The sequence below is a fragment of the Mercenaria mercenaria genome, unplaced genomic scaffold (genome assembly GCF_021730395.1).
Source record: "Mercenaria mercenaria strain notata unplaced genomic scaffold, MADL_Memer_1 contig_3380, whole genome shotgun sequence".
In the NCBI taxonomy this organism is placed as follows: domain Eukaryota; kingdom Metazoa; phylum Mollusca; class Bivalvia; order Venerida; family Veneridae; genus Mercenaria; species Mercenaria mercenaria.
This window is the reverse complement of record NW_026461511.1, coordinates 53,051-59,320: the sequence shown is the minus strand read 5'-3', so window position 1 is coordinate 59,320 and position 6,270 is coordinate 53,051.

The following is a 6,270-nucleotide window of genomic DNA, read 5'->3' as shown; positions in this document are numbered from 1 at the left end:
AATTAATATTCATTGCTACGGTGTCGTCTTCTGTTTACTTGCGAATAACAGTTGCTCCTTTAGGGGAATGTATGGAATTGAATAGTCAATCTTTGATTAAATTGATTAAAATGATGAGATATGAGTATAGGTTAAAGGTAACTTAAATTATCATCATCAGCAATGTGCACACAATTCACTTCCAGTACGTCTGTACATCAAATAATCATATGCAAACGTGAATTAATAATTGTTTTACTTCAAGATGATAACCTCAAACATGAACTTGAAATAAGATAGCTTACCCCGGTAACTTGAAATATACACCTTCGTCCTTAAAATGCAGGGACTCCATTTTAGTCTGAATTCATCAATTATGGTCCATAACATGATACAGAGCTTTTTGTTCTTTCCACTTACAAATTTAATGTCTGACAGTAAAATGTTTACCAACTCTAGACCCATGCAATACTGTATGATGTGAAAATGTCCTAAAAATTACACCCATTAAATATCTTAAATATTTTCGCATTTCAACATACTAGTATATGCAGTCTACTAAACTTGAGGTTTTACTCCTTCCATGTTCTAATTTCTCGTTCTTCTAAATTTACGTAATAGAATTTAAACAAAGAAATATAATTTTGGGAGTTTTAAAGATATTTGCAAAATATCAAATATTGCATAAGAGGATTTGGTATGTGTGTCTTACCGAAAATAGCTGTGTAACTTTCAATTATTAAGGTCACAGCATTATTTATTTCTGCGGTAATTTCTTTCCATCGAATTAGCATGTTTCAAAATTAACTGAGAGTAGAAGGGACTTGATCGGCGTAAAATTGAAAATAACAATGTCTTACGTTTACAATATGCTTTTAATTTTGTTGTCATTGTCCACATATCTTTGATAATACCATGTTTATCTTATATGCACAAACTATTTAATGTATATGATAGTCCGCTCCGGCTGCTGTTACCCATGGATGCCACAAACGAAAAATGAAGTGAATATAGGAAAAGTCAACCTGCTTTTCATAATTCAGTGTTACTGCTTTTCTTAGAAATGTTTTTTTTTTTAACTTATATCTATGACAAACCTCTTTCAAAAATCAATCACATGTGGTACTTGGAAAAAATCGTAACTGATGACATCATGAAAGCGCAAGTATTATGGCAGTTAATAAAAGTTTTCTTTTTAGGTTCAGTGAGTATCCCGTATTATAAATGTATACTGGAATAGTGAAATAGGGCATACATAGCTTAATTAATGGGTACAGAAGCCAATCGGTTTGCAGAAAGACTAGAGCTGAATTGTACATGTCTGAGGAGGGCTTTCTAGGTTTAGATTGTTCTTTGAGTGCTTAAATCTTGAATTAGGTATTTTAGATTCCCGTTATGGTTGAAACATGGACTAGGTTAAATTTGATTTTGTTTATATAAAATTGAAAAAAAAATCAAACAATATTCTAGTTAGGGACTGACACTGAATGTATTTCAATTTTCTCATTATTTTTCTTTACATTTCTCCTAATGATATGGAGATAATTGCTTGCCCTATATATGTAGTTTTATGATATCGATCTTTTACAGTTTCAACATCAATAATCCGCGTTTGTGAATTTTCAATCATCTGCGTAATGCAAGTAATTTGAACTTGGTAACGTAGATAAATAAATAAATATATATGTGTTACGGATGTAACAACAGGTCAAAAACATGTGTATAAATGTTTAAACAATTTTAGTTTTTTGATATATTAGTAGTAGTAATACTTACATATTCAAATTGCGCTTCTCTATTCCAAATTCGTTTTTACATTTTTAAGTTTAGAAAAGTTGTTGTTGTTGTTGTTGATGATGATGATAATGCTGCAAACAGCTGCTGCTGTACCTATCTGTTTGTGACGTATTAATTGTTTTTCTTTTCTCTGAGTAGTTTGTTATTTCTACGAAAATGATATTGCAAATAACAACAACATCTTTATCAGTTACTAAGCAATCAACTGAAATACAGTATGAAATATACGCTATCATATGATTCTTATGGCAGCCATTTTGGATTCTAAAAATAGAAAAATGCCCAAGGATCTCGCAAAAGTCATGAGATACTATGTATGCTCCATCTAATGAACAACATAAAGCAATAGAACCTTAGATAAACCCCGCTACAAAGTTTTTTATTATTTTTTTTCAAGAAGAACAAAATTGAAATTCGACGATGGCGGCCATTTTTAATTTTCTTCAATAAAAATTTTCCCCAAAGATGACAAGATGTCATCCGGTGGATTCTCATTTACTGAAGTCTAAAGAACAGGAAACTGCAAAAATACCTTGTATATACCCTATTGCAAGGTTCAGTCCAAGTTCTACTGGACTAAAAGAAAAATATATAGATAAGACAAACAATCTACCTGTATTTGTTGATCTGGATATATCTTGCACTATATGGCAATGTGTGATCATGCTGGTAAGCAAGTGTTCAAAGTTTCGAAGTTATATATCAAACATTTTAGACAAAATATGGAATTGTATGCGAAACGTAACTAATTTTTATGCCAACAGGAAACGCCATGACTGAGCTAAAGACCATGTCCTAGCTATGTAGTCTTGCCTACATATGTTTACTATGATGGTAAACAAGTGTTTATCAGAAAAAGTTGTTTAAAGTTATTTCTATTTCTGTCTTTAAGAGCTTCAGAAAGGGGTCAAATGCCCCGTGTTTAAACTACAGACAAAGTTTGATGAAAATTCAGCAAAAAACTTCATGAAAAAAAATGTTTAAAGGTATTTCTTTGTTTAGCTCTAGAGGACCCTACGAGGGGACCATTGTGCGTTTTGAAACAAATTTAGATTTGACCTTATAATGGTGGTACAGACCTGGTTTGATCAAGATCTATCATGCTGTTCATAGCAGAAGTCGTTTAAAGCTTTTTTCTAGTTTTAGCTCTAGTGATCATCAAAACGGGTAAAGTGCCACAAGCAGTAATCGTTAACATCCGCCAATTTTGTTTCCCTATTTAGAACTAGGCAAATCTAACTTTTGATAAGTAACACACAAGATATAACACCTACGAGGTAATACGTAACATGTAAGAGGTAACTGATAGCACGTTACACATAATATGTCATACAAAAGAGGTTATGCATAAAAACTAAGACAAAATGTCCCTAATAGGCTTCCGTAATGTCAGCTATATTTTGTTATTTTCCTTTAATGTTAATTTGGATTTATGTACAATTTTAATAAATATGAATGTTTTATTAGCTCCCCTGAGCATGAAGTGCTCAGGCTCGGAGTGAGTTATTGCGAGCACTCACCGTCCGTCGTCCGTCCTTCCATACATTTTTTCAAACGACACCTTCTCTGAAACCATTTTTAGCTCACCTGTCACAAAGTGACAAGGTGAGCTTTTGTGATCGCGTGGCGTCCGTCGTCCGTCGTCCGTCCGTCCGTCCGTCGGTGCGTTCGTGCGTAAACTTTTGCTTGTGACCACTCTAGAGGTCACATTTTTCATGGGATCTTTATGAAAGTTGGTCAGAATGTTCATCTTGATGATATCTAGGTCAAGTTCGAAACTGGGTCACGTGCGGTCAAAAACTAGGTCAGTAGGTCTAAAAATAGAAAAACCTTGTGACCTCTCTAGAGGCCATATTTTTCATGAGATCTTCATGAAAATTGGTGAGAATGTTCACCTTGATGATATCTAGGTCAAGTTTGAAACTGGGTCACGTGGGGTCAAAAACTAGGTCAGTAGGTCTAAAAATAGAAAAACCTTGTGACCTCTCTAGAAGCCATATTTCTTAATGGATCTTCATGCAAATTAGTCAGAATGTTCACCTTGATGATATCTAGGTCAAGTTCGAAACTGGGTCACATGCGGTCAAAAACTAGGTCAGTAGGTCTAAAAATAGAAAAACCTTGTGACCTCTCTAGAGGCCATATTTCTCAATGGATCTTCATGAAAATTGGTCAGAATGTTCACCTTGATGATATCTAGGTCAAGTTCGAAACTGGGTCATTTGGGGTAAAAAACTAGGTCAGTAGGTCTAAAAATAGAAAAACCTTGTGATCTCTTTAGAGGCCATATTTCTAAATGGATCTTCATGAAAATTGGTCAGAATGTTCACCTTGATGATATCTAGGTCAAGTTCGAAACTGGGTCACGTGCGGTCAAAAACTAGGTCAGTAGGTCTAAAAATAGAAAAACCTTGTGACCTCTCTAGAGGCCATATTTCTCAATGGATCTTCATGAAAATTGGTGAGAATGTTCATCTTGATGATATCTAGGTTAGATTTGAAACTGGGTTACTTGCGGTCAGAAACTAGGTCAGTAGGTCGAAAAATAGAAAAACCTTGTGACGTCTCTAGAGGCCATGTTTCTCAATGGATCTTCATGAAAATTGATCAGAATGTTCCTCTTGATGATATCTAGGCCAAGTTCGAAACTGGGTCACGTGCGGTCAAAAACTAGGTCAGTAGGTCGAAAAATAGAAAAACCTTGTGACCTCTCTAGAGGCCATATTTTTCATGAGATCTTCATGAAAATTGGTGAGAATGTTCACCTTGATGATGTCTAGGTCAGATTCAGAAGTGGGTCACGTGCCTTCAAAAACTAGGTCATTAGGTCAAATAATAGAAAAACCTTGTGACCTCTCTAGAGGTCATATTTTTCAATGGATCTTCATGAAAATTGGTCAGAATTTTTTATCTTGATGATATCTAGGTCACATGTGCTCAAAAGCTAGGTCACTATGTCAAATAATAGAAATAACGACGTCGTACTCAGTTCAACACTGGGTCATGTGGGGATAGGTGAGCGATTCAGGACCATCATGGTCCTCTTGTTATATATGTATTTAGTTTAAATTTTAAAGGTCTTCTTGTATGAAACTGCTAGCCAGATTTTCAAATAATTTTACACAAATGGTCTTTGTGCGACCCCCCTCCCCCACCATAGCGGAACAGGGGGTATGGTCACCTTTTTCCTGTATATAGTGGAAACTTTAAAAATCTTCATGTTAGAAACTCCTGCTCCGATTGAAAAATAGTTTCACGCATGATCCTTGTGTGACCCTCTACCAAAATTGTTCATTCTTTCGATTCGTGAAAAAACATGGCCGCCAGGGGCATGCTCAATTTTCCCTATATGTATTTAGATCTTCTTGTATGAAACTGCTGGCCCGATGTCAAAATAGTTTCTCATGAAAGGTCTTTGTGTAGCCCTTAACCAAGATTTAAAAAATGATTTCGATTCGTCAAACGCACGGCCGCCAGGGATCAATGTCACTTTTCCCTATATATAATTTTTCATGTATGAAACTGCTAGCCCGATTGAAAAATAATTTTACACATTCAAATGGTCTTTGTGTGACCCCCTACCATTGCTGAACAGGGGGGTTTGGGCATGGTTACTTTTGTATTATATGTATATAGTGGAAACTTTAAAAATCTTCATGTCAGAAACTGCTGCGCCGATTGAAATATAATTCACATATGGTCCTGTGTAACCCTCTACCAGGAGTGTTCAAACTCTTTCGATTCTTGTAAAAACATGGCCACCAGGGGCGTGGTCACTTTTCCCTTAATGCATTATTCCTGTATGAAACTGCTGGCCCGATTTTAAAATAGTTTCTCATGAAAGGTCTGTGGGTAGCCCTTAACCAAGATTTAAAAAATGATTCCGATTCGTCAATCACATGGCCGCCAGGGATCAAGGTCACTTTTCTCTATATGTATTTCTTCATGTATGAAATTGCTAGCCCGATTTTAAAATAATTTTACACAAATGGTCCTTGTATGATCCCCTGTTAATATTATTCCGATCTGTTAAAAAACATGACCGCCGGGGACATGATCACTTTTCCCTATATGTATGTAGGGGAAATTTTAAAAATCTTTTTGTATGAAACTACTGGCAAGATGTTAGAATAATTTCACACAAAGGGTCCGTGTGTAATCCTCTACCAAGGTTGTTGAAATAATAATGTTTTGTCAAAAAAACATGGCGCAAGTGGGTGTGGTCACTTTTCCATACATGCATTTAATGGAAAATTTGAAATTTTCTTGTCTGAAATTGCAGGCTCAATCTTAAATTAATTTTAACAAATGTTCCTAGGGAGACCTTAACGGAAATTGTTCAGACTATTCTGATTCGTTATAGAACAGGGCTGCCAGGTGAGGTAGTCTCGTTTACCTTTATGTATATAGTGGAAACTTTACAAATCGCCTTTGTCAGAAACTGCTGGTCTGATTGTGAATTAATCCAACACAAATATTTCTTGGATGACCCTT